Raw genomic sequence first — 12,847 nt, forward strand, 5'->3', positions numbered from 1 at the left:
GGAATTGGCCCAACAGATCAAAACAGGGGTTTGAATGCCTGAGTAGATTCTACCCTGATAGACTTACCAGGTGGAGCAAAGCAAAGTAAAGGGCAATGTCCTGGAGAAGTCATTTCTTTAGCAGCTCAGTCTTAATCTGTCAACAGCTCCCCTCCAAGGCACGTAAGAGAATAAAGCCAGAAGAAGCTGGGACCCTCTCGGAGCGTGCTCTCCTCCCAGCAGGGCACAGAAGGTCACAGTCCTCTGTGCACTTAGGGCTGAGCACAGTGCAGGGAGCTGAGAGCACGTCCCTGGCACTACGTGGCAACGGGGAGCAGCCTCTGACCCAGACAGGGAAGAGAAAAGCAGCTGCTGCACAGGAGGCAGCTATTTTCTTTCCCAGCACGCAGCCCTGCCTCAGCCGCTCCTCTCCTGCCATGATCGCAGCACTCAGGCTCCCCGTGATGAGCCCTGTCTCATCTTTAACATAAAAGGAGCACCACAGGCACTGACCCTGCTGGAGCAGAGGGATCAGCACCTGCCCTGAGCCTGGAGAAAGGCAGATCTGCTCTGGCATCAGTCCCCTCTGCTTGTGCATGGTGTAACCAGAGGGGAAAAAACCTGGAGCATATGGGGACAGCACAAGTTATGCCTGAGTGTCTCTCACTCCTGCTGCAGCTCTGGGTTTCAGGGTGCTCCTACAACCTTCCGTGAGCCATTCTCCGGCATGTGCCATCTCCACAGCAGCCACAGCAAGGGACTGAGCACCTCCTATGTTGCAACTGTTTTTACTATGCTGGGCAAAGAAGGATCCTGCCAGGGCTGCAGTGACCAGTTCACCCAACCTGTGCCCAGCAGCTTCAGCATAAAGCTCATGATCTTCCTGGGCTCAGGGTGCTTTGTTTAGAAAGCACTATCCATCACCTCTATCCAAATTATGCTTCCAGGTGGACATACAGGGCAGGACATAAAAAGGAGAGCACAGCTGCACCAAATCAGGAGAAGGAAAAGAAAAAAATAGAACAGAGACCTACAGGTTTTACTTCAGTCTGATAGGGGTGAAAAAATCCCCTTGAGCTGGATCAGACACTTGGAAGAGCTGAGCAGTGATGTGCTGACACACCTTGGTGCTGTTTGTTAGAGAATGGATGGAGAAGAGCTCCCCCATGGGTGGTACAAGGCTGCTCCCCATCATTTGCCCCAGTCCTTGGACTTCTGCTGACTCAGGCAGGACGCTGGGCAGGATGCCCACCCCTTACACGACAACACCCTCACTCCCTGCTCTTTGGCCAGCACCCTTCTGCTCTGGAGTTCACACCAGTGCAAGTCTGCAGAGATGAGCTGACACCAGCACCAGCATCCTGCCCTGCCTGCAGTTCCTCTGGTCTACATTTTGCACAGCCCAATATAGCAAGTGGAACCTGAGCTAGATAAATGGCCAAGCTACTTCTCAGGATTAATCATCCTTAGATATGTTGCATGCGACTGCCACAACCTCCACGGTTGGTGAGGTATTTGCTGTCTCAACTCATTGGGAGTCAGGAAAATGAAGCAGCTGTGTGAGGAATCCCATTACTTAGACAGTTTGTACTGAACCTGAAGTACCTCACAGGGAGACAGCCAAGAATTCATCCTTCTGTTTTAATAGTCCTGCCCCTCATCATAGTGTAGGAGTCTGAAAAATTGCTACAAAAATCCTCTACAAAGACAGTAAAAGTATCCATTACTGCCCTATGCAAATTCGCTGTTTTCAATGGAGAAACCCTCAATACACACATAGTTTTTTTTAAATTGTGACCTTCAGCTATAAAACAGATCTTGCCCAGGCTTATGTCAGCAGCATATCTGTTTCCTTGCACAGATATCCCATTCAAGGGATGCACAGGGTTGGGGCAGAGGAGGTTAACTCCGCTTAATTCATCACACCAGAGAAGCTGAAGGAGACAGGACTGAGACACACAAAGCTCTGAGGATATTCAGTGCAGTGCCTGGATGTTCGTCTCAGTTATGGGAGGGGAGAGCCAGCAATGCTGCAGGACTGCAGTTCTTGGAAGAGGTCAGCTCCTTCCATGCACTGGAGCTCTCTGGGGATGCTGGAGCAGCAGGAATCTGAGACTGGAGATGCTGAGTGCCATCACTCAAACTTTTCTAATCTACCTCAGTGCAGTTTGCCCCACTCCAAGCTGCTGAGCTTGGGAGGGGAAAGCAGGCCAGAGAGGAGCCTGCACTTTTGATTTCCAGACCAAAGAGGTTGGATGCAAACTTCAAACAAACACATCACCATCACATCCACCACCAGTCTGCATTTCCTCCACTAGAAGAAAAAAAAAGTAATAAAATAACTTTCAGCTTGAGAGAGGCTTCCATAAACCTCACAGAAAACAACTCCAGTAGGATGGAGCACCAAGCCCACCCCTGGCCAGGAGCACCCGACACAAGGAAACCCTTAAGAGCTGGTGCACAGCCAGCCCCCAGCCACAGGGCTCAGACAACCCTACCTTGCAAGGGCCAGCAAAATTCAGTCCCTTACAGCAGCACTGTCTCTCTCCAGTCACACTACAAAGGCACAAAGCAGCCTTCGTACTTGCTTAAATACCTCTTCAACACATCTCTTTCCCTCCTGCTCCTCCCTGCTCTCCTATCCCTGCCCTCTCCTACCCCTCACACCATCTCTTTTTCTCTCCCCACCCTCAAACCTGTCTTTGTGGCAGCTTCCACATAATATATTTTGGTGTACATTAAGGATAAAAGAACCAGAAAACAAGGGTATGAGTCCTGCTCCAAAGGGAAGAAATATAATCAGCCTTCCTACCCTTACAGTGAGAGCAGAGGGTTGCACACAGCCACTGACAGCAGGGCTTCCCCAACAACTTACACTGCACGAAAGTACAACAATCACATTATTGGCTAAAATTCTGTGTTTACTTTTAGCACAGATGATAACTGCTGCCAGCCACATTTTTCTCCCCACAGATCAGATGTTAATGACGATGCAGCAGCTCAGCCCCTCAGAGCATTTGTTGCGGTGGTGACTGCATGGGAGGCAGCAGAAGGCAATAGAGGAGGAGGTGGGGGACCAAGCCCGGGCCCCTCTGTACATGCTTCGTTGGTCCTGCAGCCCTGGCTCCTGCCACAGGCCCTGGCACTCTATTGCTGCTCCTCCATGCTCCCAGAGCTCTGCCCTTCCCCTCTCTTTCTCTAAACTCTCCACATCTGGGCCTGAGCCACCCTTCCAGCCACCCACACAGCCCACTGGGGTCTGTCTCATGAGACAGGATCCAAATGCTTTTGCCATCTGCTTTAAAACTGGTGCCAGGCTGACCTTGTGTCAAGCACCCAAAGCCAGGCTGGAAGATCACAACCCCTCCAGGCTGATGCAGTTACCCCTGTACCCTCTATACTCCAGGGAATCTTGGCAGCAGACAATGTGAGCCATCCTGTCTTTTAAATATGTGCTGTGCATAGGTCCATCACCAACACGATTATCTTCTAAGTATTTATGTCATTTGCTGCAGTCCTCCTCAATAAATCAGACTGCAGCAACAACATCAAACCATAAGGGAAGATCATTTTATACAGTAAAGCAGTGCTTTAAAATTGCTTATGACTGCTGTATTTAAAAACATAAATAAAAATAAAACCTACTCATAGTTCCAAAACAGTGATGATTTTGCCTTTAAAAATGATTTAGATATTAAAGAAAAATAACAGCCCCAGAGGGGATAATTGCAAAAATGCAACAAAATAAAATAAAAATTAAGAAGAGGATGGGAAAATATATCTTCAGCTCTGTAAATCAGTTTTCTCATCCTAAACGCACAGCAGTGCTGAGGAGCAGCATGTTGGCATAGCTGTGCTGTTTTCCCCACATTCTTAACACACTTTTGGTTAAATTAAGAAAAGTGACATTCAGAGTAAATGTGTGTTGTGCCCCTGCCCAAGCAGTCAGGGAGGAGAAATCCTGTCAGCAGCAACATGGTGCAGTCATTTCTCACCCGAGAGTAACGTGGTCCTGGGTGCCTTGAAGTCCCCCCTTGTCACCACTGATCCCCAGGCAAGAATCAGGGAAATACACACTCCAGACCTAGGGAAAAGCCTGCCCTGGCACAGCAGCTCTCCTGTGAGAGAGTTTAGGACTCACTAATATCATTTCTCTAATGATAAAAAAATGATGCTGTTCACTTCAAGAATCAACTCCTCTGTTATTTCCCATACCATAATATCTGGCTACATGTAGTGCCACTTTCCATGAAGGATGAAGGGAGGACACTCTAGCAGAGGATCACAGCATTTGTGTGACAGTAATAAAAACAAGTGGTGCAAAAAAGCAAACTCATTCCTACCTGCAGAGGCCTCCAAAGCAGAGAATCTGCCCCAAAATGACAGAGCAGATCCAGGAGGATGCTCCACTATTCAAAGACCCACACAGCTGCTTCCAAGGACCAGAGAGACCTCCTAGCACAGGGGAGTCAGGACAACTCAACAAAGGGCCATGTGGGATGGAGGTGTGTCCTGTCCACAGAAATCCTGTAAGCCAGAGCCCTCACCAGTGCCTGGTGCTCTCAGAGAGAAGGGCAATGAGCCTCTTCTCATCCAACTCTACTAGCAGAGTCCTTACAGCTCCTCTGGGCACCTCAGATGTGCTTGTGCCCAGGGAAAGTCTGTCCTGGTGGCTCAGTCACTGTCCATGATCCTTTGTTCACTCTCTTAGCACATGCTCTCCTGAGCATCATTTTAAGTCTTTGAGATTGTGAGGTCCATGCAAGTCAGGCTCCTCTTGGCTGAACATTTGGCCAGTATCTCACACATGGGATAAGACTTTGCAGCCCCAGCACAAAAAAAAGATGCTCCCGTGCTCCGCACTGCACTAAACCTGCTGTGCATCTCATTCCCCCTTCCCCTTCTCCCCCAACGAAGATCCCTGCTTAATTTTCCCACGCAGAATACAATCATTACACTCTCACATTGCATTATAAATAAGGAACCCAGTTTTTTACTGGGAACACTCTTCACCAATTCTTCAGGCAGTGACATCTTGCACCAAACCTTCAGTAAAAGTCCCATAAAAGCTATGACAAGAAAAGCAGAGTGGGCTGAGCTGTGATGGGAAGACTCTGGCAGTACCTGAGCAGGGACACAGGCTCTGTGCTTGCAGGCATCAGCCCAAGACATGTGAGGCATTCCAGTGCTCCACCTGCCACCACCTGTCCCTATAACATCCTGCTGCCAACCCCGCCATCAAATTCAGCTATTGCACAGGTACAGGCACAGATCTCCCTACCTAAGGGTGGCTTTAGCAAGTGCCATAAGCTCGGGGATAAGCCAGGAACAATCATACAGCACCAGGTGTCTCCCAGCAATGGCAATAGCCTCCAGCAAACAAAGGTCGGCCCTCGTGGTTCCAGCTGAGCTGCTCAGGACCTGGTGTAATGGTGACCAGGGCATCCATCCCACAGGCAGAACCCTTCCAGCACCACCACGAGTGGCTCCAGAAAGGAGCAGGAGCAGCCAAGAGCACCCCAGCAGACCACAGGTTACACCAAGGCAGAGCTGCCTCGGGCTCCACACAGCTCACACACACAGAGCTGGATAAACAACAGGCACCCAGCTGTGTCACAGGCACAATCCTGCCTCCTCTCCAGCAGACCTGGACAAGCAGCAAGCAAATAGAAGAGCAGAGCCCCTCACAAAAACCCAAAGCTGCTGCACTACGGAAGCGTGAAGAGGGGAGGGGAGAGGAGAATGTTGTTACAGCAGCATTCAGAGGAAGAGTTTGTGAAGTTCCCAGAAAGGAGACTTTGGGGATCTGGGACAAAGAAAGATGTTGAGATTATGCAAATGTTCCTCTTGTGTCTCCCAGGAGTCCCAAGCTTTGCATCCCAAATTATTGCAGCTCCTCATTAGTCTCTCTCTATCCCCTGCTCACCAAGCAAGGCAAAATGTCATCCAGTTGTCAAAAGCTACCACATACCATGGTGCAAACATGTTTGCTCCCTCATGCTCAGTCTCTGTGCCAGAAAGGCACCTTTCCTTCTCATTCCTTATTTTAATTTCCCCAAATGACACTATTTGGATGGGGGGGGTGCTGCTTCTGCACAGCCCAGCTCTACGCATTCCCTCCACCTCTCAGCGCCTGGAAATACACTGGGCCTTTAGAAAAGCTCCCCATCAAACTCGCCTAGAAACTTCTCCCACATGGTGCTCACCATCCAAGGAGACAAGCATGGCTTAAAGAACAACATCCTAAACTCACCAAGAAATAATTCAAACCCTTCAGTGCAGTGAGGCTTGGCCCTTGGCCAGCACAAACCCATAGGTTGTATTATTAGCGCTTCCATGGAGCAAGACATGACTAACATGCACCCACCCACTCCAGAGAGCTTCCCATCACATGGGAGCAGGGCAGCTTCACACGCATCGCAGCGAGGGAGACCCTTCCCCAACATTCCCAGTTAGCAAAGCTCCCTTGGCCCTAGAGGAAGCACCAGGTACAGGACAAGAGGCAGCAGAGTTGCTAAAAGCAGTCATAAGACAGACAGCCCAGACCCCTCTGACAGACACACCAGCCTGGAAGCAAGTCCTTGTAGAGGAGAGGCAGCTTCTGCCACCCCCAAACTCTGCGAGCAAAGCAGGAAAGCCCAGGAAGGTGGGACCAAAGGGGCTTTGGCAACTGATCTGCACAGTAAATTAGGCTTAAAGGAGGGGGATGGCATAAAGGGCCATAAATGCACCACAGTGATTGATGCACAGCCCTGAGCTGTGGTTACAACCCCATGATGCAGACGGCTGCATTAATCACCACTGCAACTGCTAGACTCGGCTATAGTTCTAGGAGCAGTTTCCCTGGAAAATGGCTCATGTTTCTAGGATTGCCAGGTCTTTTACTTTTTGGTTTCTTCTCTCTGTCTCTCTCTCCCCCTTTTTTTTTCCTTTAAATGAGCAATAAACTCATCAAAGTCCTGATGTTTGCTCACAGCCCCCAACCCTTCCCACCTTCCATGATGCCCTTCTCCCCAGGGGGCTTTCAGCCTGTCCAACTCTAAAAAAAACTCTAGAGAGATTACAGAGGAGTTGTACTCCATCTGTCTCTAAAAATGGGGTTTGTGCTCATATTATTTGTCAGTGACACTCCATTGCCACAATTACCACTGCTATTTTATCTCTCTCTGCCTGTAATGCTGATGAGAGAGCAGCAAACAGTGCTGGTTTTTAAGCTGAATAAGTCACTTAAATACATTTGTACCCCCAGATCACAACATAAAGCATAAATCTAACCATCTATCATGCACTCACTTGATATGAATAGTCACCATGATATCAGGCAAAGCAATCACAAGAAAAGCACAGGATGATTTGAGCTGCAGCTGCCTGCAAGTATTTGACAAGGGTATTAGATGAAAAAAATTCAAAAAAGGGATGAAGCATCTCACCTAGATGTGGCTTTTGCTGTGCTGATTCCAGAGGGAAAGCAAGGACTTGAAAAACTTCTTGGTAGATTTGCAGCTATGCTTGTAATATTCTAATCCAGCAAGGGATTGCCCAAGGCTCGGCGTTGAAACTGGGTTCTTTTCATGACAAATCAAAGAGAAAAAATGCTCGGAGCCAGGACGCTTGGTAGGGGGGACCTGGCTCAGGCTGTGCCTGCAAAGTATCTCCCAGCTGCCCTCCCCAGCTTCACTCCACTGCCCCATCTGTGCATCAGGGCTGGGAGGGCCTGTCCTCATCACTGCTGGGCCAGAAGATGGGAGATAATTGGGATGATGATTGGATCCTCCACACCTGAAACACTTCTCTGAGGGACTCTGCCACAGGGAAGAAATCACCTTGTGCTTCCAGCTGCCTGTCCAAGATGTGATGCACGATCTGAGTAGGGTTGTTTTGATGTGGTTGGTGTTGGCCCCTCTCCTTGCAGTCTTCATCTGGAATGTGCTAGAGAAAGGTGAAACGCTGTTACAGACCTCACCATGTCTGATCCTAGGCAAGAGCCTTTCTCCCAGCAGGCAATTAACACAACACCTTTATTCCAAATTCCCTTCTCCCTCAGCTTGAGTCCAACACAAGAACAAGGAAGATGGTGTGAAAGCCTTGTGTGGAAACACATTTTTGCCTTTCTCTTCCTTGCAGGTGCTCAGAGAGGAGAGGGATGAAGGTACCACACAGTCAAGTTGGAGACAACACTTCAGCTTCTCATCCACCCTGAGGATCTCTGCTCCCGACGCTCGCCTGTTCCCTGAGCAACATTCTGCCTGCAGCACATTACCACATGGACTGTGCTTTAAATGTAGGCATTTCCTAGTGGAAACATTGTTCAGCAATCCCAGTCTTACTGTTTTTCCAAAATTCAAACAAAAGCCACCAAAGGGTTGATTTTTCCCCCCTAGGATTGCTGATTGCTGGCTGTCCCATCAGGCATCTGCCAAAGGCAGTTTCCCAAGGCTGCCCTGCATTATCCCAGCCCTAGGGGAAGACTTCCACACACTTCACTTCATGGTAGGTTTAAGTAAACCCCGATGGCTGCTCAGCAAACCTGGCCTGTCCTGGTGAGCTGGGGAGGAGGGCAGGAGAGGGGCAGTCTGCAAAGTGGCCCAGCAGCCCTGCTCAGTTCACCTGGGGGAATTTGTCCATGCATGGACCAGGCTGGAGGCAGAGGTGACAAGAGGGAATTGGGTAGGTTACTGTGTCACCAGAGCAGGAGAAAGCTGTTTCATCTGATATCAGGAGTCAGGATTGTATCACAAACCCCAGTGCTCCTCTGTGCTGTGCTCAGGTGAATTTTAGCTGAATATATGACATGAAAAGACTTAAGTTCCCATCCTCAATTCCAGGAAAAAAAAAAAATCTCAGTGACCTGTCTTGCCCATGGTGCCCACAGAGCACCGAAGGAAGCATGTGGCCACTGCATCATGCTTTGCTTCTTCTCTAAAATTCATCTTCAGCCCAGGCAGGGGAGATGCCTGGATAAAGGCAGAGGCCAGTCCTGGGGTACGGCAGTGAATGCCACCACTCTTCCCCCAGGCAGACCCCAGGCTGTTTGGATGCATCAGCTCAGGGACTAGAGGCAGCCAGGGGCAAAGCAGGTGCAGCCCAGGGACACAGGATGGAGCTGGGGAAACCAGAACTGGCAGCACATGAAATAAAAGAAAGTGAAGAAAGCAAGGTCCCAGCTGCAAAACTTGATCAAAGCCCAGCAGAAATCTGCAGGCTGCCAGCGAAGGGAACAGGCAGGGGAGAGGCAATGGGGGGCAGAGGGCTCTGGAGTTGGCTGCCAGCTTGCACTAAAGCAGATAGGAGAGAAAAAAAATCAGTTATCCCTCAGCCTGAAGTAAATTACAAGACACATCCCTCAAGAGCACAAGGTGAAGCTCTTGATCAGACAAGCAATGCTGGCGTGTAAGTCCCCTTGATATCAGCTGATTTGAATTTTAGTGCTTATGAAGGGTGTATGACTGACAGCTCTGGAAGCTGCAGGCATCTGTTCCCGTGCAGAAGGAGCAGAGCACACAGCCCTGGGCACGAGCATCCCCATGCCAGCTCTGCTGCTGGCTGGAGCTGCAGGGAAAGGTGGCACATCTGGGGAAAGAGGGCAGAGCTCATTCCTTGCTCCATCCAGCCTTTGCACACCCCACCAGAGCTGGGCACATGGGGCCTCTTCGTGCCATGTGGAGACAGGCATTTGCCCCATATTATGCAAAATAATCCAGTTAGCCACCAAAAGGATAAGATCTTCCAGTATTATGAATCCCATTCTTCTGACATCTGTCCACACCATGAGAGCTGGGTGGGAGCTGCAGAAGTAGAGGGGGAAGTGTGTTCCAACACCACACTAGTACCAAGGTAGTCTTTTGGACACTCATCCTCCCTTCACACCCCCCCCCAGCAGGATCAACCATGGTGTCTACCAACAGCAAAACCCACCAGAAACACCACCACCACCAGAGCCCCCACAGTCTTGTAAGACAGAAACACCTCACTGCTGAGGATGACCCTCAGTGTATCCATCCAGAGTATCAGGCTGCTTATCCTGAGTTACTGACCATGGGACAGCTATTCATAGAATCACAGAATTCGCTGAGTTGGAAGGGACCCATCAGGGTCATCGCCTCCAGCTCCTGGTCCTGCACAGGACACCTCAAGAGTCACACCCTGTACCTTGGGATCATTGTCCAAACACTTCTCAAACTCTGTCAGGCTTGGTGCTGTGACCACTGCTCTGGGGAGCTTCAGTTGAGTTGAGGCTCAGCTCTTGGTTGAGTTCCAGTGCTCAACCACCCTCTGGGGAAGAACCTTTTTCCCGATATCCAACCTAAACATTCCCTGGCTCAGCTTCATGCCATTTCATTGAGCCCTGTCCCTGGGCTCAATGTGAGTGATCAGTATCTGCCCCTCCTCTTCCCCTCATGAGGAAGTTGTAACTGCAATGAGGTCTCCCCTCAGTCTCCTCTTCTCCAGGCTGAACAGACCAAATCACCTCAGCTGCTCCTCATACAGCTCCCCCTCCAGACCCATCACCATCCTCATGGCCTCCTTTGGATGCTCTCTAATAGTTTAATGGGTTTTTTATATTGTGGCACCCAAAACTGCTCCCAGCACTCGAGGTGAGGCTGCCCCAGTGCAGAGCAGAGCGGGACAATCCCCTCCCTTTCCTGGCTGGTGATGCTGTGCCTGATGCCCCCCAGGACAGGGTTGGCCCTCCTGGCTGCCAGGGCACTGCTGACTCATGTTCAACTTTCCATCCACCAGGACGCCCAGGTCCCTTTCCAGAGCACTGCTCACCCAATTTTCATTCCCCAATCTATACACATCCCAGGTGCAGAATCTGGCACTTGCCCTTGTTAAAAATCATACGGTTGGTGGTTGCTCATCTCTCTAATTTGTCAGGGTCTCTCTGGCCTAGGAGTGGTTTGCATGCTATCAACATTCAATATCAAAGGTGAAATTCAGAAAACAAATAAAATAAAATGAGACTTGGATTCCCTAAGCCCACACCATTTTAAAAGCAAAGTAGAAATTGCATCTGTTTAGATGCAAATGGAATACGCTAAACTCTCGCTCATGTACCCAGGCAGAAATCTGTTGAGTTCCGTAACCAAAGTTCACTTAATTGCTCACTTCTTCCAGTTAATGCACGTCACTCCTCTTCTGTGCTGCATACCAATTGAAACAGCTTTTCTGCAACAAGGACAGCAGAATCCACTCTAAAACCAAGCCACAACAGAGTTGTTGTAAGGAATTTTCAAGGTAACTTTGGCAAGAGAAGCTGACTAGCAAAGCTGCTGCAAATTCAGGAGTGCTGCAAGCATCAGGAGTTAGCAAAGAGCTCACCACTGAGCAAATAAATCAATGCAGGGCTGTTAAAGAAGGCTGGTCCAAGACATTTCAGGTCTGCTTGTCTTTTTCCTCTACAGCACCTGAATCAGCAAGGGACTTGGCAATTTCTGAAGACTTGTGTACACTCAGTTAAAATAAAACTCCAGTGATGAGTTTTCCTAATCGGTCCAGAGGAAATATCTCTGAATAATAGCACAGAAATTGCAGGGGAGGAGGTAGCTCCACTGGGGGCTCAGAAGCAAGAATATTTATTACCCAGGCAACTCCCAGAGTTTGCCCTGTCATTCGGCCACACCACAAGGCTCTGAACATCCTTCATCAAAGGGGGCTGCAGAGAGGCACAGCTCTTACAGAGCAAAACTAAGCCCTGCTGAGGATTTTACCAAATTTGTGAGTTACCACCCTTGGGGTAACACCCCTCATGTGTTTGCTCATAGCCTGCCCTGACTGCAAAGTAAAACAGACTTACTTAAACTGCTGCTTTGGGAACCTTTTCATTTGAAGTGACAAAGATGGTTTAAGCAAACATATTTTACTCTGCAGTTGGGGCCAGCTAAGTACCTGTGGTCAGTTCCTGCAGCTCAGCTGCCACAGAATAGCTTTTGGCATGATCACATGAATGTCAAAGCAATCCTAGAAAATTGTGCTTTCTAGCAGAAGCTGGGCACAGCATTCTAAATTTTTTTTTTTTTTTTTTTCAACAAAACATGCATCTTTCCTCCAGATATACTTTGTTCTTAGGATACAATTTCAGGGTGTTCATGGGGAGGGGAGACAGGAGCTCAAATTGATCAGTTTCTTTATATTTTTTGTAGGAAAGAATGGCTAATCAGCCACATCCCAGGGCTGATGCCAAATATACCACTCCCTTAGTACTTTTGCTTTTATCATCCTACGGCTCTCAGTAAGTCTGAGCTATCACTGCATTTTGCCTCTACACAAACATGCCTTGTTTCTACAGGGATGCTCGGAAAATTAAGAGCGATCAACAAAAGTTGCAAATACATACTTCACTTGAAGTGCATTCAAACCCCATGTAGAGATTCTCATTTCAGATTAAAATGCCTCCAAATTACTGCTTAGTCTTCTGCCAAGAAAGAGCCCTGAGAAATAGCTCTTGCTGTGAAGAACTGTGAAGTTTAAATCAGTTTAGACTGGCTGAAAGCATAGTTTTTATATCCACTTCACACCTGGGCATATTAAAGTGCCCACCATCAGAAGGGGAGGCTCCTGGCCACCTTGAAATGAAACTCAGATCTGACAAGATCCATCTTGCAAATATAACATCCTTCAAAACAACTTTTGCACCTTTTTTTTTTCTTTCTGGGTCTTGGGTAAGCTGAAGAGCTCACCACAAAACAAAAACAACGAAAGAAAAACAAAACCACCACCACCAAAAATTCCGACTTATCTCAGTGACTCTATACACCTGTGATGAGGTTTGTAGGTTTATAAACCCACTGAGGTCAGCAGAGGGACTAAAAGGTTCAGTAAACCTTCATAGCTGCTCCGATTCAGGGAGACAGCAAGCTGAAGGGTA

General features: G+C 48.7%; 1 protein-coding gene across 1 annotated transcript in view; it reads left to right on the plus strand.

Moving 5' to 3' along the window:
* LOC116447214 overlaps window positions 1-12,847 on the plus strand; it is a 98,545-nt gene that overhangs the window by 81,025 nt on the left and 4,673 nt on the right. The window contains exon 4 of the transcript XR_004241518.1: window positions 8,104-8,260. The gene's annotated coding sequence lies outside the window, so the exon portion shown is untranslated. The remainder of the gene's footprint in view (window positions 1-8,103; window positions 8,261-12,847) is intronic.

Source organism: Corvus moneduloides, chromosome 8 (genome assembly GCF_009650955.1).
Source record: "Corvus moneduloides isolate bCorMon1 chromosome 8, bCorMon1.pri, whole genome shotgun sequence".
Taxonomy (NCBI): domain Eukaryota; kingdom Metazoa; phylum Chordata; class Aves; order Passeriformes; family Corvidae; genus Corvus; species Corvus moneduloides.